Consider the following 23311-nt stretch of genomic DNA (forward strand, 5'->3'; position numbering starts at 1 on the left):
GCAAAAGGAACAGTGCTGGGAGCGAGGCACAATGCCAGAAGCTCAATCACAAAATGGTGGTCCTGCCTTTTATACCCCTGTGATTGCATCAGCCTTACGCATATTTATTTACAGTTTTGTATAGTGTTGCCCCCTGTCACTCTTTTAGGCGCTCGTGCAATTTTGTTGCTGTGGTCGTTGGGGTCCTCATTGGATGGAATCCCACTCCTTTTATAGTTGTGTCTTCGAAGTTTGGCTAGCAACACCTTGTCCCACTGCAAACTTACAGAACTGACATTACAGCACACAAAATCATACAACCAGCTTTACAACCAGACTATTTTAACAACATTAAACATTTTAACATATACCATTATCTTGATATTTCCCAAGGAAGGTATCATAATATTTAATATTATAACTCATAATTCATAACCCATACAACATATGGCAAAAGCCAACTCTCAATAACTTGTTTATAACGATCCGCCCTCTTATTTTTGAAACGATATTTGGCTCAAGCTGTATGCTGGATTCTTTACCTGTGTCATTAATTCATACCTTTTTTGTATCAGTTGTGCTTCCTCAAGTGGGTCTCCCATTTTGTTGTTTCTTTTTGGGACCATGATCTTTCAGGGAGGCCCAACAAACTGTTTTAGGTCTGTAGGTATAGTTACCAAATGCATATTTTGTACCACACTGGTTATCAGTCTAATAAAACAAGGTATAGGAGTCCCACTAAGGAGCATATCATAAATCCTAATCTTTTCCACCAAGCTCCTCCAAATAAGTTATCCCACCTGTTACTGTTTAACGTGGACTCCCACTTCTGGATTGGTACATGTGCAATTTTCCTTAATTCTCTTGCTAAATCAATCACTGCCTCCCCGTTATCATCTCTTTGTAAGCAGCAATCTGATGTGTTTAATTTTCCACACACACCTCCCTCCTTGGCCAAGAGATAGTGTAACGCCAATCTGTTCTGATAAATGGCTGCCCTAGTTTGACTTACTGTTTTGTTATCAGTTCTAAGGCTGAGGCAGTTTTATTAGTTATTTCAACTGCAGCCTGCAATCATATTATCCTGTTCAGCATGTATATGGGAATCTGATAACCCCAACTGCTGTCTTGAGCCCAGGTGGCTGATCCATAAGTCTCTAGGATCTGGGGGCCACTCATCCTTTCCCCAAGTTTGGGTACCGCTCCAATCTGATTCCTTCAAGATTTTTTTAGGTTTTCATATACTGGTACCCTTAGTTCATCTCTCTTTTGTAAAGGTAACAGGAAGAAGCCAGGTTGGATTAACCCTAGGCTACAGCTCCCTTTCCATTCTGGGGGTAAATTTGTATAAGCTCTCTTTCTGCAGATCCAGAATAGTCCATTTGGGGCCATCCATGTCTTAGTGATGTTTCCTATATCTGACCAATATGGAGCTATTTCTGGAATATCCTCATATGGGTTGAGCTTTTCAGGAGAAGAAGGCACATTGCACTGGAAGAGAGCTTCCTCCCTATTGTAGTGACACTGTGAATTATTTATTTTCCACAATTTCAGGGGAGCTGCAGGGACCCACCAAGTACTTGTTCCGTTAGTTACTTTCTATCTCTTATAAGGGGTTTTCCCCACCTTCTTAGAGAAGACCCTCCCAGTCCTCCAGATGCATTCTTCTCCTATGGTTTCAGAACTTAGCACTCATCCCTCAGGTCTATTGGTGCTTTGGCCCTCAGTTTGATTCCACTTCAATAACTCTAATGGACCTAAGCTTATTCCTTTCTATGGCCACTCTTCCATCATCAATGGTCCTCTGTTGGGGTCTCCCCCCCTGCCATGGAGCCCTGGGAGAGGGGCCCTGGGGGGAAGACACGGGGTCTCCCTGCCCCTGGTCAGTCTCATTCCCCATTGGTTGGTGTGAGTTCCCCGGTGTGGCCAAGGACCCTGGGGTCCCGTGACCGGGGAGTTCCTGAGCTGAGCCCCGGCCATGCGGCTGGAGAAATAAACATCTCTGAAACATCTACCACAAATCTGTCCATATATACTTCGGTTTCCACGGGACTCCTGGTTTGAAATATACTTGTTGCAGTAATCCCCGCTGCAACAAACTGGTGGACGAATGCGGGCAAGATACCGATCCCTGAGGAAGATTCTTGAGTAAAATAACCACTCTAGACCTCTCTCTTCTCATCTTGGTTTGGATATTCTCTCTGGACTATGGAAGAATCGTGGGAAATGGGGCTCTCTGAGCCACAGAGAAAAATGTATCTAGAAGTAAAAGAAATCCTTGAACAACAAAACAAAAAAGTAATGCAACTGGGAGATCTAGAACACTTTTTCATCTGGCTTTTCAAAAGGTTCCCCTGTATTTCTTGAGACTTACTTTTTAATATCGAACCTCCTGTACCTTGTGAGGGGTGTTTCTGGGATGAGATCTGGGATAAAGTATGGGATCAAAGAGAAGCTTGCCGTGCATACCTTATAATCAGGGAAGCCCTTGAGGAGCATTTGAACGGTCCCATTACCCCTAAAGCAGAGGATCCTACTTATCCCATGGCTGAGACCGCGCGGCCGCCATCCCGGGAGCACATGACTGCAGCCGTGCCGGCGGAGGTGCCTGTGCTGGATGCGCCCGGCCCCCTCGGGAGCGCGCTCCTTATCGCGGACCCCATCCCTGTCTCGGGGTCCCCGGCCACGCGGCCGCGAGTGAGGGAGTGATGCCGCAGGCGCTGCGGGTGCCGTGGGCCACGAGCAGCCAGGAACCGGGCATCGGCGTGGCAGCCCGCTCTGAGCACACGGCTCGGAGAGCCCTGCGGAGGGAGAAGCGGCGGTTTCCACAGCGACACGAGAAGCCGCGCAGCGCAGCGCCGAGCCGGAACGGGGCCGCACCCAAAGCAGCGTGGAGTTTGTGGAGCGGAACCGCTCACAGGGCACGGAGCCAGCGGCGATGGCAACGCAGGGCCGCGCAGAGCCCAGACACGCGCCAGAGCAGCCACAGCATGGGGGCCCGGCCGAGACGTCGGAGTTGGCGAGGCGGCGGCCACGCGGGACCAGCAGCCACGACGAACACACAAGCACGTGATAGGAGGAGTTATAGCCACGAAAGTCACAGGAACTGTGAAATGGTACAATGTAAAAAACAACTATGGATTTATAACACGAGATGATACAGGCGAAGATTTATTCATCCACAGAACTGCCATTAAAAGGAATAACCCTAAAAATTACCTGCAAAGTGTAGGAGATGGGGAAGTTGTACAGTTTGATATAGTGCAAGGAAAGAAGGGTTTACAAGCAGTGAATGTTACTGGGCCTGGAGGTATTCCAGTCAAAGGCAGCCGTTATGCACAGAATTATAAACAATATCCATTCCAGCAACTTCCCTACCCACAGCCTACTTCCCCCTTTTACCCTATACCCAATATGAACCCCTTCCTAAGTTTGCCCTATCCCCAGTTTATTCCTAATCCGTTTTTCACCCCATGGCTTCCCTATACAATTCCATTTCCCTACAATTCCTCTCCGGTACCGAGGGGGGGATGAAAAGGGGGAGGGAAGAAATTAAACCCTCTCCTGCCTCAGTTTCCCCACAGAGCATGCCCGGAGAGTTCTGTCTCCCTTCTGTCAGCCCTAAGATGTTCCACAGAATCTGATTGGACATTTAAAGACTCAGGAGGGTGTCTTGTTTTGTCTTGAAACTGTTCTTGTTATGTTTATCCAATCCTTTTCATTCTCCTTTTATTAAAATAAAACGGGTGAGATGTTGGGGTCTCCCCCCCTGCCATGGAGCCCTGGGAGAGGGGCCCTGGGGGGAAGACACGGGGTCTCCCTGCCCCTGGTCAGTCTCATTCCCCATTGGTTGGTTTGGGTTCCCCGGTGTGGCCAAGGACCCTGGGGTCCCGTGACCGGGAGTTCCTGAGCTGAGCCCCGGCCATGCGGCTGGAGAAATAAACATCTCTGAAACATCTACCACGAATCTGTCCATATATACTTCGGTTTCCACGGGACTCCTGGTTTGAAATATACTTGTTGCAGTAATCCCCGCTGCAACAGTCCTCCACATACCCAACAGTTAGTGAGATTGAATTCCCTGCTTATTCATTCCCCCAGGTCCACAAATAAGTTCTGTCCCCACAGGGGCAGCTCTATTTAGTTTTTCAATGTCTCTTGTATCCTCTGGTTTCTGTACCTGAGTGGATACGGGTGGGCTCACTAGCCTTTTGGAGGTATTCCATTGTAGAGGAATTCCTTGTGGAATGGGGGCATAGGATACCCCAGGAGAGCTTGGGCATCCCAGGGCTGTTGCAGAAGTACCCCTGATGTGGCCTCAAGCTGAAAATAGGCTTGCAAGGCACCTGCTAGCTGGGCAGCCTTGAACAGCCTTGGGAAAAGGTATACACTGGTCAGCTCCCCCGCTGCTTAGAGGCTTTCTCATGGGAAAGGGGCGTGAACTTTGCAAAGTATATCTTGGTGTAAGTAAACAGTAAAAGGGAAGCATGATGCTCAAACCGTATTGGTGTTCGTGTCGTGTCTCTGGCTGGCTCCCCTGCTTCCGGGACCTCCCCCCCTCCGCTAAAGCTGGCGCCTGAACGGCAGAGACCCGAGTGAGTTTTGCTACATGCAGGTTCACTTAAATGCAGTAAGACTTCGAATTTCATCGTATCGGTGTGGCGGAGCTGGGGGAGCCAGAGCAGGTGGCCCCAATGCCGAGTAAAACCAGGGGCCTGGTCTCGAAGCTGAATAGAAGGCCGGAGGATAAGTTCCAAAGCTGAGTAAAGCCGGGGGCTAAACCTCAAAGCTGAGTGGCCACAGGCCGCAATTTTGCGCGGTTAAGCGCGTACCCGCAGCAAAGCAGCTATGGATTACGAGGTGGGGACTCGACTTCTAGCTAGCATCCTAAGAGAGGCAAGATCATGAAAGACCGAGATCTGAATGCCCTCGTTACGTGGGCCCGGGAACATGGGTGTGTGAAATACACTTCTCTTTTGTTCTCAACCGAAGCGTGGTGGGAAGTTGGAAACGAATTGTGGCTGTCCACGATTGAGGGGGGAAAGGAAGCTAAAGAAGCTAAAGCTCTTGGCTTAACCTGGAGTGCAGTAACTGGCACTTTTGCAGAGATGAAAGCAGAGAGGACAGTGGCCGTGGCCACCATGGAGGCTTTAGGGAGTGCCGGCTCCGGGTGTGGTGGCTCCGGGAAGGGAAGGGGTCTTACGAAGAAGATGGGGGTCTTACGAAGCGGCGGCCGGGGACCAGGGCGGAGTCCAGGGTTGCATGGTTCTTCGGGCTGACCGTGGGCAGACCGATTAAGGGTACAACAGCACCCGTCCGCTCGCTGTGCGAGTTGCTGGACTTGGCAGGGAAGGAAATTACCCCTCTGATGTCTGAGGGAGAAATGGCTGCGAAGGCAGAAGCAGAGCTGCCCGACTCAGGGGGTGGGGCACAGGCGGGCCAAGGAGAAACAGGCGGTCCTAGTGCCCGGCCAAAAGCAGCAGAGCAAACCAGCGGTCCTAATGCCCGGCCGAAAGTGGCAGGGCGCAACCCCCCTCTGCCAGACAGCGGAGCAATGTCCAGCAGTGAAGCAGCCTCTGCGGTTTCGTCGCCTGCAGAGCCAGAGCCAGCCAGGGCTGCTGGGGGTCAGCCCCAAGAGGGGGAGAAGAACCGAGAGATGATGCAAGAAGTAATCAAAAAGCTTGCTGACTTATTTACATGGCGGGATGCACTGGAGTCCAAAGCTTGTGATATTACACCATCGGCACCATGGCGTCCTGTGGCCCCACTGGTCAAGTTAGCACCCAGAGCTCCTACGTTCCCATCGGGAGAATCGGGCACAGTGCCTACGGCCCCTCCCTTCCCACGAGGGGAGGTGCAGCTATCGTTTCCATCAGCCCCAATGGGGAGGACTGACCCATTGCGAAGGAGATGGAATGGAGTTTTATCCGTGATGCAATCATTGAGGGTGATTGGCAAGCAGTGGATGCCCTCGCTTGCCCTGTACAGATACAAGGGGACACTGCAAAGTGGGAACCCCATGACTGGAAGCTCTTGCAGCAAGCCAAGCAAACAGTCACCACGCATGGCTTGTGGTCTGAAGCTGCACAAAGCTTTCTGCAGTTTATTTTTACAGCAGATGTCCTGTGTCCTAATGATTGCATCAGCATCGCACAATTGTTATTAACCCCTTCACAGTTCCTGCTCTGGGAGTGAACATGGAAGTGGCTAGCACAAGAAGAAGCTAGCAAACACCAGAGTGACACCCAAGACCCACTGTATGCACTCCAAACTGACATGCTAACTGGGATTGGAGCTTATGGAGCAATGGTAACACAGCTGACCATGCCCATAGTCATTCATCAGTTGTCACAGACTCTTGCCCACAAAGCCTTGTTGTCAGTACCGGAAAAGAAGAAGTCTCCCCCGTATGCAGCAGTCCAACAGCGGCTGTCAGAGCCATATGGTCAGTTCATCGACCGTTTGTCAGCAGCCTTAAAGGATGCAGCTGAGCTCTCTGAAGAGCTCCAAGAGCAAATATTCCGAAGACTTGCCTTTGAAAATGCTAATAGGCAAACTAAGACAATTCTTGCCACGCTGCCCCAGGGAGCAGGTGTAGACGAGATGCTTGTACATGCTACCCGTGCGGAACAGTCACCTCAAACAGCTGCCTTTACTGCAATGCTGCAGAATGTCCTGCAACAACAGGGACAAGTCATCACCGCAGCACTGACCAGAGGGCTGCCCAGCAAGTGGTGCTGTGCTACGCATACAGGACCCCAAAGTGAGAAGGCACAGTCAGAATAAGCTCCTGAGGAAAGTGACGCCGCTACCATAACAGCTGGAATTCTGGGACCTCCATCCCGAGAAGCCTTGGGAGAGGCTGCAGACGTGGCTGAGTGAAGGGGGCTGAGGACTTGCCAGATCCACCACTCTCCATAGCAGGAGAAATAGCGAGACCCTGGGGCGAATGTAACAGCTGCCCTGGGTGGTTGCTAGTGACTTGTGGTGGGTGTCGGGGAACCCTCTCCAAAGGCGAAACCAAGAAGGAGAGTTGCATAAATTTTTGGGTATAGCCCAGACACAGAGGTAGAGTGGGGAATAGTTTTTTGACTGTCTTGAGACAGGAGCATTGGCGGACATTTTGGATCGGCTGTCCGCCCATTTAGATCGAGTGAAGGCAGTCAATTTGGCTAGCATCTATGTTTTTACCTGGTGCTTCAGCATCCAGGGCTCACGCTATTTTGCATAAACTTGCTTGCTGGGCGAGGGATAAGTTAAACATAACTTTGCAGATGCTTGACGAGCTAAGTGCAGATGTTGCTAGTGTTAGACATGCAGTATTACAAAATCAGGCAGCCATTGATTTTCTACTACTAGCTCACGGCCACGGCTGTGAAGAGTTCCAGGGTATGTGCTATATGAGTCTTTCTGACCACTCTGTCTCAATTCACAAGCACATCTCTGACCTCCAGAGGGGCCTACACAACCTTCAGGAGACAGACGACCCTATTGGAGATTGGCTTAAGAGTCTGGGTATCACTGGATGGCTGCGTACCTTGGTAGTAGAAGGCTGCTGATTGCTATTTGTAGTTATATTAGGCTTAATAATACTTCGGTGTATTTTTTCTTGCCTTAAAGCAGGGCTGAGAAAAATCATCAACCAGACCTGGGTTGCCCAAAAAGAAAATGGGGGATATGTAGAGGAATTCCTTGTGGAACGGGGGCATAGGATACCCCAGGAGAGCTTGGGCATCCCAGGGCTGTTGCAGAAGTACCCCTGATGGGGCCTCAAGCTGAAAATAGGCTTGCAAGGCACCTGCTAGCTGAGCAGCCTTGAACAGCCTTGGGAAAAGGTATACACTGGTCAGCTCCCCCGCTGCTTAGAGGCTTTCTCATGGGAAAGGGGCATGAACTTTGCAAAGTATATCTTGGTGTAAGTAAACAATAAAAGGGAAGCACGATGCTCAAATTGTATTGGTGTTCGTGTCTTGTCTCCGGCTGGCTCCCCTGCACCTGGGGCCCCCCCCGCTAAATTTGGTATTATTTCTTGTTTTACCAGATCTTGTACTCCACCTCCATCTGAGATATCCCAATGTCCATTTTTATTAAAACAAATCCATCCTTCTCCCCTGAGGCATCCCAATCTTCTTCTTACTCCCCCAGATCCTAAGTTTTTTGCTACCCAGTAGGTTCGTTCCTGAGTGCTTCAAGTTTCTAACCTCTTTGAGTTGTAACAAACACTGTTGACATGAGTGTGGGCCACCAGATAAGAACCCCGGGTATTTCCATAATACAGGTTTTGATAGCACTTCCAGCAGGAGTCTGCTTGAGTGTCTGAGCAAATAAGAAGCAAAATAAGCACCAGAGGTCCAGTAGGACTCCCAATCCCACAGCCATAGTGGATGGGGTTGCTGCCCATAGCTGACTCCTTATATGGCAAATAGAGATATCCATCTGGCCTTCCCCTCTGGCCTTGTAGACTCACATCCAAATCAAGTGGAGTTCCTGCTGGCATTGGAAATATGGGGTTTGACTTTTTGGTGGTCTCTTCCCATTTGAACTTGGTTAATTTTTGATTCTCTTGCAGCAATAGTTTGAACCCACAACATAAAATTACAATCGCAGTTCCTGAGATCCAATATGGAAATGAGTTATTAAAAATTTATTGAGAACTGTAAAAAATTGGAAAAGCAAAAGGAACAGTGCTGGGAGAGAGGCACAATGCCAGAAGCTCAATCACAAAATGGTGGTCCTGCCTTTTATACCCCTGTGATTGCATCAGCCTTACGCATATTTATTTACAGTTTTGTATAGTGTTGCCCCCTGTCACTCTTTTAGGCGCTCGTGCAATTTTGTTGCTGTGGTCGTTGGGGTCCTCATTGGATGGAATCCCACTCCTTTTATAGTTGTGTCTTCGAAGTTTGGCTAGCAACACCCTGTCCCACTGCAAACTTACAGAACTGACATTACAGCACACAAAATCATACAACCAGCTTTACATCCAGACTATTTTAACAACATTAAAAATTTTAACATGTGGTAATATGATCCATTTCCCTCCACCTCTTGAGACTATTGATCCGCGTGAATGTCTATCCCTGTCCATATCCCTCCCCCAAAGACCCCTATTGGTCCCCTGTCGGGCCATCTCCGTTGTACAACCTCCCTTTATAAGTTGTTGCACAGATCTGATTGGGGCTTGTGCTCCTTGGACTCCCTTCGGGCAATAAACCTGAAACTGTCTCCAAAGGCAAGCCTCCCCACAACTTTTTATCTTCTCACTAGTCAGGGCTGCTGACAGCCACAGCACCTGTGGCTTCAGCTCCCCTGGGCAGAGCTGAACTCCAGAGGAGCAGCTTTAAAGCCTCGAGCCTTCAGCTGCTTGCCACTCCTGCCTCACACTGCAGGTGCTGGCCGGGCTGAAGAAAGCAGTCACTGCGACATTAACATATACCATTATCTTGATATTTCCCAAGGAAAGTATCATAATATTTAATATTATAACTCATAATTCATAACCTATACAACATATGGTGAAAGCCAACTCAATAACTTGTTTATAACAGCGAGAAAAAGAGCAAGGGATGAGCCCAGCCCCTCACCTCCCAGCCAAAATCTCATGGTATCTCTGTCCTTCCCAAAAGAAAACCCCCCAGCTAAGACATGGCAGCCAGCTACACCTCTCCCCCATATTGGTCACTTCTTTTGTCTCACGTATCCTTGTTACCATCTCTTGGGCAACAAATGGGAGAAAATGCCCTGAAAGGAAAAAAAAGAAAATATCCCAACCTCCAACGATCATCAAGAATATCAAAGGAAAGAAAAAGCCCACAATCATTTTTGCATACATTTTTCCCAATCAGAAAATTATGTTTTCATTTTTTTCTTTCTACAGAAAAGACTTGCATAGTCTGGCAACAATCAGCCTGAGATAAGTGAAAAATTCTGTCCTTATTTAGAGCCAGATAAGTAATAAATTGAATTGGACCTTCAGTGTCCATGTAACTGATTTGTATTGATTGTATTAATTTGGCTATTAATATACTACTATTTGCTTGTAGTTTACTCTTTACCTCTCCACTACACTCTCCTCTGATCCAGGCAGCGAGTCTGTGTTCAGCTCAAAGCTGACTGTCAGCTTTTGGAAGTTCTGTAGCTCACATTCCCCAAAATGCTTGGCATGTAACATTGGAAATAAATTCTTAATAGAAGTAAACGTGCTGTGGGGTAGAGTTGTAACGCTGCTACTCCAGGCTGTCCAGCTGGGAGATGCTGGGTCTCAATTAATGTTCCATATTTGGTATCTACATGGAAACTTATCTGGGATACTAAGAGGCTGAAAACAAAATGCTGAGTTGTTTTGAAAATCTGGTCTAACTTTTTATGGGTTTGAGGAACTTTGTATGTTTTTCTGGCACACTGTATCAAAAACATGGTACTTATGAGAAGTTTCAAGAAATTCAGACTTCTCAAGTTCTTGTTAACCTCTCAAGGACTCTAGTGCTGGTTCCATTTATTGCATCTCTGGTACACTGAAAAACTGGACTGGGCAGTGGCATCTGGGAGCAGGAAAGTACAGGGTACAAAGAATAGGACTTCAGACAGCCTCACACTAATTTTTCCTTGGTCATCAGCTCTACAGACAGGCATGTGGTTAAAGAATTCTGCAGTAAAACTGTGATCCAAACTGGATTCTGTAGATGTAGATCAGCATGACTGCTAAATCCAATAGAAATGTCAATTTAACAGATGAGAATTTATCCCATAAAATGCAGACTGGGATGAATCAGATCGAACACATATTGTATAGCTGACAATTTGTCACATTATCAGTAAAATTTTCAGTTTGGGTGTAAGAATATCTGTTTAAATTATAATCAGGAAGGTTTTTTGCTCAGTCAGTCTATATACCATTCATCTAAAACTTAAAAGTATCAAGTATTACACAAAAAGATGAATTCACCAAAATAATGTGCATTGGCATCTCTGTTTTAATTAGGCTTTCCACTTTAATAGACACTCTTCAGTAATACCTTTCAATCTACAGAAATGCATTAATAATGGACTTATTAACACATTGATATTTCATATCACAAATTTTGTATTTTTTCCCATTCTTCAAACACAACTTTTAAGCAATAATTTATAATAAAAGAACCAAAAGAAGCTAAGCACAAGTTTTTTTCTAATATTAAGAATAATAACTCAGCTGGGCTTAATGGCATGCAAAACTACACATGAGTTATTTCTTAGGCAATAATATATTATTAATAATAATTATTACTATATTAAGATTTTTTATTTTTATTATTAATTTGACTTTTTGAGGTATTGAGCAGCGCAGCAAGCTAATACTGAAGCTGAAGTAACCAATGAATTCCAGAATGAGACTGTTGAAGTCCTAATCACGGGAGCATCCACTGTCAACCTCTTACAACACTGTAATGGTGATGTTTACAACACTGTGTAAGGTGCTAAGCAGTACTCAGTAGCAGACTTTTGGTTGTCCAGATTAATTTAAAAAACCAGTCTCTGTTAAGAGTATCTGATTTTGACATTTCTTGTGGAAAGATGGTTTTTTCATAGGCTATCTCAGCAGTTCAGAAAAAATCATCAGCCCATTTTATTGCAACAGTGTTATTACAAAAAATGTCAACATTTCATTTAAATTAATTATCCAGGGAAAGGAGAATCACATATCTGAGGCAAATCATTGAAGCAGAAGTTGACCCTTTGTAGCCATTAACATACTTAAAACAGAATCACACCACCACCAAAGCTTTGTATTGATTCATAACAGCAACGTAATATTTGATCCTTCCCTCTCGATGTCTGACTCTTAAAGAACTCACAAAAGGTCATAGATTAGCAATGTGAATGTGAAGCTACTTAGATTTTTTCTGAGTTGTCCTCACATGAGTTCCTTACTGGCAAAATCTACAGTGTCTGGCAGTCCTATAACAAATTATCAAGAGGAATCATGCAGAACATCCACTCAAAGTAATTGAGTACTCAGGACAGAAGCAGTGGCTCAGAGGCAAGGCATTACATTTTTGGTGTTTGCTCAGTCTTGATCTCTGGAAATAAAAACTTGAAAAGTAGACTAATGAAGGAATAATTTTACCCATTATTAATTTATTCATGACCTTATTTCAGAGACATACTAAAATCTTAAATTAAGGTTCTACTGGAATATATGCAAACAAAAATATGCCACAAATGGCCTTCTATTCATCCACTCAGAATCAGGTCTATTTGCTTTTTTTGACAGATGGAAAATTTTATTGCTCTTTGGACTTATGAAGCCAATTCAGGTCCAGTGAGGGAAATGGAATTTTGTTGCCCACTCCACAAATATGTTGCCACTTCTACAAGGCAGTCTTTTTTTTAGCTTAGGAAAAAAAGTTACCAGGAATTGGATGTTTTGTGAGGTTTCCCATCCAAAAAAGTAAAAACAGGATTAATCCATTTTGATTTTAAATATAATGAACAAACAAATCTTGATCTGAAACAATGGTGCAGGAAAGTGTTTTGTTATAAATTTACAGAGCTCCTTGCAGTACTGCATTTTAGTTGTGACAGTGTTTGCTCCAGCTGTGAAGCTCTGAAAGCCTGTTTCCCAAGCTAGTGTTGCATGTACCATTTTCAAATACAGTACAACTTCATCAAGTCATATTCAAATCATGTCATATTCAAAAACAGACTCCAGAATATATTTGGTACTTTATATTCTAATGGGCTTTAAAACTTTGTTTAAATGCTTCTGTCTCTTCTTTTTATTTTGGAATTTAATTTAGTCATGAAAGGTTAATTAGTCTTCAGATTTATAATTAGAGCAGTGATTCAGCTCTTCCCATCCTGTGGTAGGGCCAGTTTTATAGTAGAGTTTCAAAAGGAGAGAATGCAATTCATAATTTTATGCAAATATCCTAACAGCTTTAAATGAAATGGAGATGGAAATCTTTTCAACTCTTGTCTGTGTAAGAATTCCTATGCCAAAAGATTTCATTGGAAGACCTAGAAAGAATACAAAGGAAGAAGTTCTTATATCCCTTGTATATGGGGAACTCCTTGCACAAGTGGGGAATTCATTCCTGAAGGGAGGGGAAGGCTGCACTTTCTCTAAGCAAACTGTTGTGCACTGTTGTTTACACAGACCCCAAATATTTCCCAAAACCACATTAAATTCATCAGCTTTTAATAAAGCCTAATAGTAGGGATTTCCTACAACTTAAATATTTTCACTCAACTGATAATTAAGCATTTCAATAAGCTTATTTTGCAGGAAATCTTTTTGTAATTTAAGCAGAACGGAAATTAGTCTATTGTCAGAATTGTTGGAATTGAAATCCAATATTCAATCAGATCTTGACATTTATCTATTAACATAAAAGAGCAAAATCCTCAGTTATGTTTCTATCTACTATGGTCTCATTTATTTCAGGTCACTTTAAGAGGGAAATAAGAAGGCCTTAGGGCTCAGTAAAGAATCACATAATCTATAGACAATGGTCGTATTCCTTATCCAGAAGCGGCACTAAGATTCAGCAAAATTATGGCTGAATTGAAAACATAAAGTTATTCTCTCATCAGATGTAATGCTATACAAACAAATGAAAATACTTATGCAGACAGTTAGTGTTGGGATTAAGGGATTGGCATGACTGAGAGATGTCATAGAGATGATTTATTGCTGAATCAATGTCATGTTTATTGAAGGATGAGACAGGAGAGATGTTGCAGACAGCATCTCTAATATCAAAAGCAGCAGTTACAGTAGCAATAGCAAAAGCAGCAGCAGTGGCAGCTGCAGCAGGCACAGAGGCCGAGGTAGCAGCAGCTGCAGCAAATCAAAAAGCTGAGATAGCTAGTAGCTTTTTTCTACAAGGCCTTATATACTTTTTTAAGCCAATAAGCAAATGCCACAAAGCTTTCTAACACATTTGTACCAATCATCACTGTATGATTTTGCCGCAATGTGTATTTTCTTATCCAATCAACATATTGCTATTAAGGCCTATTGCACAGGCTTATATTACTATATCTTAACCTTCTAAGAAACTCTATTACAAAATTTATTGTTAAATTCAAAATTCTTTACTCTTTTACTTATCACTATTATTTCTTACATGAAACATATTTTTACTTGTTAAAAATACTTTTCTACTTTTATAAAGCATATTTATTTTAAAACTACAAAACTACATTCTTGGTTTAAGCTGCAAAAGCTCATTGTTCTAATTCAGGCAGCCTTTGCCAAGGTCTCAGATCGAAACATTTATCCATTTCTATCTGTTCAAGCACAGTGCTGTTTCTGTACCCTGTCAGCACCTGTGGATTCTCTGTAACTTCATTTCCGACAAGTTAGGTTTAACACTGTACGGGAGAAATGTCTTTGGACATTCAGTTACTGTTAGAGTAATGTCTGAGAATGTCCAAAGTAAAAATCAGGAAAAGACAAATGCAGAAGGATTTGGCAGATTTTTGCCACTGTATGCATTATTAATGTGTATAGATTGCATTTTTATATGTATTAAATTTTTAAAATTTCCTATAATAAACTTCATGCTAGGAATACTTATCTCACCAGAGTTTAACAAGCTCAGCTGCCACTGTAAGTGTCCTCAACTGGAAAGACAGAAGTGCTTTTTGGGAGTGACCCATTACATTCTAAGCCAGTATCCAACAGACACAGGACAAATCACTGATGAAGACATATTCTTCCCACTGATTGTAGTGGAATCCTAGACTAAATGCTGCATTTCTGCATGTCTAGAAAAGACATCCATAAAATGCAAATTTCTATTAAAAAATTATTGGGGAGCAGAGTACTAACTAGTTTAATTGATGACAGCCAATTGGAAAGGAGAAAGCACTGAAGCAGAATTAGTTACAAATACAACCTTGGAGGTTATGGAATTTCAACTTGTTCAGAATTCATTTTGTCTACTTCTTACACTTGAAAATAAAAAAGAATTTGCCAGAAGGTGAAAGTTCCCTGATAGCAAGAAACTGACAGCTGGTTTTCAGACATCATGTAACATTTCTTTTGATAACTTCATAAGAAATGTAAAAAAATAATTAAAAGACAGTTCTTAAAACAGAAGTACATTGAAAAAATATTTTTCTGAGCCTACTTGATCAAGTCTAGCTGAGAGGAAATGTATTATGGCCTTAATATACAAGAAAAAGTGCCTATGTGTCTGCTTTCATGCAAAATTTTGAAAGAAAGGAGTAACTACAGACACATCCTGAACAAGCAGAGATACCTCTTTCAGAAGGGTTGCTACAGATGAAGTAAAAAGTGGATGGAGAATTTAATGATCTAACAAAATTATCCTTAAACTTTTGCAGTTCCAATTTGGAGATAAGTACTCTAAAAGTGGAGCAAAATTGTACCTACTGAAGTCACTGGTGCTTCACAATGGGGACTGGACTGCTATCAGAACTACAGAAAAGCAGATAAAATGTCACCGTTAAGCTTCTACATTCAGTGAAGCAGTGACAGAAGCATTATCCCTTCTAAAATCCTACTCAGTGCTTACTGACTTCATTTTGCCTCCATATACTGAAGGGTGTTACAAGACTCAGTCCAAGGATTTTCTCTCTATGGAATGCTCAGCTGCATCACACTTAGGAATGCAAGTGAAGCTCTGGACACTAAACCCTGAAGTGAGCAAGTCTGGTCACCTTGCTCCCCTCAGCTATGACACAAAGAGGTTACCTTGCTTACTGGTTACAAGTCATGTGAGAGACAAAGTGTAAACACTTAATCAATGAATTAGAAATTCTGGACTGAACCTACGTCCACAGAAGTTTGCGTTCCAACTATAAAGGTATTTCATAATGGGTTCCCACCATGTTTCTGTATCACAGCTGCCAGCAGAGATAAAGCCTGAAAACTTCTGTACTAAAGCTTCTGCATTTCTTTGAAATGGAACTTTCTCTACTCTCCTGAAGCTACCCCATTTTACCTCCTACATAAAATGTTTGATTCCAGAGAAGAACTGCTGGAAATACATGCTCTAGGACAGTTTAGGACACATATAGTACACAGGAATTGTTGGGAAGAGTTGTGTCTAAAATGTGTTTCAATTTTTGTCCATCTCACTCTTTTTTCTCCATCTCTTTCATTGAAATATCTTTATTTCTTCTCTAAGCTAAAGTATTATTTGAAGAAAAATATAACTGATAGAAGTGGGCTCTTTGTGGCATAAACTGTGAATTTGTTGGCAAAATCTGCACATCTGTATTAGACTTTTCAGAAAAGAGCAGTGATTTTTTTAAAAAAAATCTCATATTCTATCTTTTTATATCACACTGACAATGGCCACATTTCAATGACATTTCCAGCCTTCCTGGTCTTACCCATACCAACAGCTGGTTTAAAGTTTCCAGTGTTGTAGCATGTGGGCAGCTGAAGCTGGTTTTTTTCTATTCTATAATACAGAAAGAACTATTAGAAGCAAAAGAATAGAAGAATAGTAAGAACTGTTCAAAGGTAATATTAATAGCATCTGCTGAGGCAACTCAGCTTATTCTGTGATTTTGTGAATTCACAGGATAAACGTTCATTACAGTGGGAATGTAAATGGAAATAAAATTATCCTTATTAGTCACTCAGAAACAATTAAAAATGTTGAAAATTTTCCTGCATAAGGAATTTTGAGCCACAGAATGCCAATGTTTTGCTCACTAATGACTTATTTTTACAGCTATATGCAATATTAAATGGTACATAAATGAAAGGCTCTAAAGTGGCATAGTATCTGACATAATATTCCAACCATAAATGTAAAAAGGAGCACCATTGTGCAGTTCCTAAGTGTTCTGCTTCAGACTACCTCAGGTTTGGCTGATAGAAGCCAAATTCTTGTTTATTCTGTTAATAAGCAAGATTCTTGCAAATTCTGTTAATGACAGTGGAAGAAGAAAAGAAAATATTTGAAAAAGGGACCAGTGGACAGCATTCACAATACTGATTTCAGGCAAATAACTGAGGTGGCTGAAACAACAAACACTTCCAAAGGACAGTTCAGGTAACAGATTTTAGTAGTCAGCCATTCTTCCAACTCAAATTACTATAGAAACAATCAAGGCTTGCTGAGCCTCTAAGATTAGAATGAAAGTGGGATACAGAAACTGGGCAATGAAAACTCTGGGTTCCCAGGAAACAGGACATGAAATCAGTGGGGGAGAGAGACGCACAGCGAGAGAGAGAGACAGACAGACAGAGACAGAGAGGAAAGGGGGAAAACGCCAGACCTTACTCTGGATGAACTCATAACTCTGGAATAATTACATAACTATCTGGATTTTAGACCAAGAATTTAACACGTGTCCTAACTCTGAAACTTGGCAAGTGTTACAAGGTGTGAGTATTGGCTAATGAGTATAATATATAGTAGCAATCCATCCTGCCACAGTATTGCTCATACAACAGTCTTTTTTTTTAATTTGCCTATAAATCTTAGATTCCAGGAGAAATTTTTATGCTAATTGGATTTTACTCCAAATTTATTGGAGAAAAGAGTGTGTCTAACTGTGCAACACTGCTGCAGTACATAAACCTGGGTAACAGCAATTGGAAAGTGGACTACAAGTAGGATGGGTTGTGTATCCCTGGCTAGTTCAGAAGCAGTAACCAGGCATCCCTTACAGCAGGCTTGCAGTCTCAGCCTGTGGGAATGGCTGCTGGGAACAAGAAAAATCTTTGGGATATCAAGGAATCTGGACAGCTTTAAAATTTCTCTTACATTCAACGTAATTTATTCCAGTCTCATACTCTGCAGACTTATGTGACTAGAACTATATCTTGAATTCTTTTATAATTTAAAAAGCATTTAATTTACTTTTGGAATAATTTAGAAATTTCCCATATTAAAATTTTTCATGTGAGTTATGGTCCAATGAAGCTGGATTTTCTTATATTTCTAGAATATTTCAAAATGGGGTTTGGAATTCAGCTGTATTTTTGGGGCATGAATCTGACCCAACATTGTCCCACTGACTTTAACTGATTTCATTTCACTACTATGGCATTGTTTATACTTGTCACACAGTGTAATTGTCAGCTGATCCTTCTCATATACTACTCTACATCTAGCAAGAAATCAAATTTTTTCTTTCAGCCCTTTTGTGCATTTCAAACAGTATTCTCATGGAAATATAACAGAGTTTTAGAGGCTCTGTCAATAGGATTTCTACAACATCATTTCAGGTTTTATATCCATATCATTAACCCTTGTACATTCTTCAGGCTTTTCTTCTTCATGGACTGTTCAAAATTCAGCAACTGTCATCTGTCTTCAGCCTCCCAATAGCTGCATTTCTTCCTCATGCTCTTAGTGGCATTTTCTGTCAGTCTCTGATACTCTATTTGCCCTTCTTTCAAGTCTTCTCCATTAGATATCAAAACTATCAGTGTCTTCTTAACTTAATCCGTAACTACTTTAAAACCCTGTCTCAAGCCTCTTCTAACCTGACCAAATAACATTACTGATTTTCTCTCAGCTTCTCTGTGAAACTGAGTCAAGTGGCAGCTTCAGATTGTCATAGGATTTGCTTGTGCTGTCATCCAACTGTGTGACTGCAACAGAGAGTTTGTTTCTCTCTTTCAAAAAGGAAAATTTGAGACGGGGGAAGTTTTTTCAAGGGATCTGGTTTATCTAGTCCACTGTGCCAGGACTGTTTGTTTTGGATGGCCTTCTGCTCACCTTTCCTGTTGGGGTGGCTCAGCTCACTCAGGAGCCGAGATCGTTACATGCCACTCGAGTCAGGGCCATCCATTGGGTGGATTTCCCCGCCCATGACAGTGGGTCGGAGGGCGGATCACGGGACGGCTCGGAGGTTTGAGCCACACCCCCCTGGGTGGTTCTCGGGCCCAAGTTACCTCCCCCTCTTCTAGAAAGTTCACTATTTCTCAGTTGTTCATTGGTTCCCTGTTGTGACTCCTGCCTCCCTGTTTTCCCCATTGGTTCAAGTTTAATGGGATCCTGCCCCTTGGTTGTACCCCATTGGTTGCTTCCCTTTTCCCCACCTTGTTCCATCCCCCTTTAAAAAGCCATGCACAGCTTCCCTCGGGGCCCTTTCTGGTCCCTGGACCCTCTGGCAATAAACCTATGTTGGAACCCACACCAGAGGCCCCTCTCTATTCCTTTACCTCCGGGCTGACGCGAGCCCAGACACCGGCTGCCTGTCGTGCCTCCTCTGAGGAGGAAGCAGCATGCGCGTCCAGCTTGTGCCCTGCTTTGCCACCGAAGGCGTTCCCAGAGGATGTTGTGGAAGTGACGCTGCGTTCCCTCTGACCGAGGGCACGCCAGAACTCGACCCTTTGAGCCAGCCTGCGTCACTTGCCTATAGTTACTAGTTTCCAGAGAAGACCTGGCTGTGTCCATATATATCCCACGTCATTCCTGTGGCCCAGCAAAAATAATTATTTTTTAATTCTTTTATTTAGTTCAGTTGCCTAAGTTTACGAAGGTTCCACACTGTAGCCTGTAAAAGTATTTGTTTAGGGTGGCTCTTTGAGTGGATGTTTAGCACCCCAGCTTTGAGGCAGAAGGGTGCGTGAGCAACTGCAACAGCATCTGAGGAAAGCCAGATATCAGTGGGAGCCAAAATACTGCGGGCATTGTGTGAGTCCAGCATAGAATCCTGGAGTCTCTGTGGGCAGCTGTGCACAGACTCCCAGACAGATTGAGCTGTTCAGGAGGGAACCCTAGGGACAAATTAAGCTCTGTAAAAGTAGGTGAGTAGACCTTAGGAGCAAAACAAAGAGCCAGACTGACAGTGTAGGTGTTCCCTGAAGAATCCTACTCCAATTTCACATCTCCATAACCACACCACTAATAGTATAAGCTGGAACACATCTTGAACTTTTCTGTAGATGAGCCAAGAGCCTAAACAAGCATGTCAAAGGGACTGCAACCATGCTTTACAGTGAGTCAGGACAGAATACATTTCATATAATGCCTGAAATGTTATTGGGTACTTTTGTCAGTTCCAGAGGAAACATTCACTTAATATACAAAAACCCCAAACAACTACATAAAGTATCCGAGTTCCTGTACAAAACTTTTCAGCTCTAGATAGGATCAAAATATATTTCATATTCATATTGTGTTAAGGTGAGTTTGCTATCACTGCAGCTTATAATGCAATGAAGGAGTGAAATAATTGCTTTGTGTACTCAGTAGCCTGAAATTTCAAGCAAATCTGGCTTATTACTAATGAAGTTCTGCCATATATGGATAGAAAATAGTTGAAAGAATTAAATACTTGTATCTCTAGTCTAATGCAGTGCAATTCCTTTTCTAGGTAAGGATATTATTTGCTAGAATGCAGGAAACAAAACTGATATTTCATGTTTTTGTCAAGACCAATGTTTTAAAATAGGAATTGTTTTTATGTCTTTTTTGATTTCCAATTAATCCCTTACCAAATCAGACATATAGGACAAATGAGATTATTGTCAGAGTTTGAAAAGAACTGTCGTTGTGTATTTGATATTTACAGGAGTAACTTGTTGCACATAGAGAATCTAAAGCCCAGTCAGTTATGGTGTCAGTACTCATGGCTCAGTACTCCATTATAAATTATATACGTAATTTCAAAGTGTCTTTGTCACATCATTAAATTTAAAGCATTATCTTGCTTAGAAAAGTTCAGCCAAGTCCAACTAACAGCTTGATGCTGAAAAATGACCACTTCAAGGAATTGCTTAAATTATCTACTCCTGAAATAATATCTCCCCTTTAGAAGCCAGATAATAGCAGATCTTCAAATTCTGTTTTGCAATCCGCATAAGATGGAATGAAATATTTGTAAATACAGTGATTGTCTTTATCATGTCGTGACATTTGTTCCCATGGGTTTTGAAATATAAATTACTTATATTAATTGATAGCAATGTGATTTAAACACTAGATATAATTTGGATTTTCACAGTAGGAAAGCATTATCTGAAGTTTTTAATAAATGACGTTATTTGCTATAAACACTCTACAAGAAGCAATAAGCCTGTATTAAATTCAAATCTTTTTATATTAATATCACTCCTATTTATTGCACACCACACTAATAGACAATAAATCTTCATGGGGAAACACTTATTTGCAAATTAATAGCTCACCTCCTAAGTCACATAAACAACCCTTTTATTGTTGTTTTACCTCTAGCATTCATTAGATTTGACATATGAAAATGTTTTAAGTAGCTTTTATAATTTTGCTTGTCCATAGTTCTCAAAATGTTAGAAAATAATTTTCTAATAAGTTCAAATGTAGTACCTGGGCAAAACCCTCATATACATCAACAGATACTCACAAATACACAGTAAAATGCATCCTAAATATAGCTCAACAATAAAAATGGTCCAGAAAACATAAAATCTCTAAGGGGGTGAATATTCTAATGTGCTGTGCTTTTAGTCACATTACCCAACCACACTGTGACTAAGATAAATCTGCCTTGTGCCTCTTCTAAGAAATGACAAATGGAGTGGTCCTTTTCTAATCAATTTATGGAACTGCCAACATCAATAGAGCTGCTGCTTTCATCTCTGGGTACACAAGAGCTAAAGTTGTCCACTTTTTTTTTCTGAATTGCTGTAAAATGGACTTACTTAAAACATACATTAAGATGAGCCTGCCCTGATCTGCAGAAATGGTTGTGTTTTAAAATGACAGGAGTCATACTAAGCATCCTTGGCCTCCTACAGCCTGAACACAGAACTCTGAAGCTATGCCTTGAGTACCAGACTTGGGATCTTTGTTTTGGTCTCATTACAGAGGCAGGGAACTCCCTCCCTCCTCCATCCCTGAAGATGTGCCAGACCTTAGCACAGATTCAGGTCTTGATTTACAGCACACCACCCTGAATTTGCTGTTGACTTTGATACCAGAACAGAGTCTCAAAGTTTCAGTTTAGAGATTTTGGGGTTTTGATGATCTTAGCCTATAGTCTAGTATCATAATAATTCTCTAAACTAACAGGACAGGATGTTCTGGCCACAGCTGTAACTTTTTAGTGACTCAGAACAACAAAATGAGCATTCACTTTTAGCATAACCTGTTAGTGTGTCCTACTAGAAGAGAGCAGCTGTTTTTTTATTCTGTACAATTATGGGCAATATTAGTTCAATTGTATTATTGTAGTCAGCCTACAAATGGCTAATGTGGCTGTACAACCAAACATTTGATTACCTTTTATATTGCAAAGAATGTTGTCAATGGCTTAATTATGGTTCCAAATCTTTTTAATTGGTGTAAAGGCCATGAACTTCTTCTTTCACATCTAAGTTGACTGAGTACACACTCTACAACTGCTATATTGAGTTTAATATATTCTAATTTTATTCTATTTCTCCCACTATGACAAGCATTTGCAACATCTCAATTTTTCTTTGGAAAAGACTCTCCTTCACTGAAACCTTCCTCTCTGTGATCTTGGATAATTATGTCCTTTTCAAAATTTGAATTTATATTGTAAGACAAAAAAAAAAAAAAGAAATTTAAGTCACAAAAAGAAAAGTATACAGCATTTTTGTGCAATGAATTTTCCCACAATGATGATCCCCTCAACTGGATTTTCTTTAGCATGTGCTGTTATTATGATTTTTAAACCAAAGCTTATTCAGATATGTTTTAATTTTTGTCTCAGAAACGTTACCATAGCTGAAATAAATAAGTGGTGAACTACAAACTCAGTGTAATATGCTTTCAAAAGATTTTATAAACATCACAGGTCAGGAAAAACTATCATAAAACTATACATTTGTCTGTGCATTTGAGCACAAATTTTAAGCAACAGAACATGAAAATTTGTTTATTTTTGCTAACTATGAACATTTGCCTTTCAATATATGAGGTTCTTTGCATCAATTCCAGCCAAAGCAAATAGCCTCACTTGCCAGGTATGTTTGTGGCTTAATTCCAGTTTACTGCTGGAATTGCTGAATTGGAAAGGCCTTCCAGAAATTAGAGTGTGCATGTAAATCACAGAATTACTACCTGACCTTGGACTGAACATGTTGCCTGAGATTCTGCCCTTTGGAATTCTGTCAAAGTCCTCGCACCTATTAATTTCTGCTGCTGGGAGTTTTAAAAGCATATAATTAAGTCATTTTTGGATTTAACTTCCTTATACATTTGTTTTAGAAGCTGAAAATAACATAATTACTGAATCTTATAGGCTGTTGTGAGGAGAGATATGAAAGTTGGTATGTCTGAATATGGGGACCGAGGAACATAAAAGAATCTAAGACTACTGAAGACCATCCAAATTTAAATCTTGGATCTTCTAAGATCATTTACTACAAGGTATATGGAGAAACTAAAAATATGGTGCA

Source organism: Coloeus monedula (genome assembly GCF_965178545.1).
Source record: "Coloeus monedula genome assembly, chromosome: 15".
In the NCBI taxonomy this organism is placed as follows: Eukaryota; Metazoa; Chordata; class Aves; order Passeriformes; family Corvidae; genus Coloeus; species Coloeus monedula.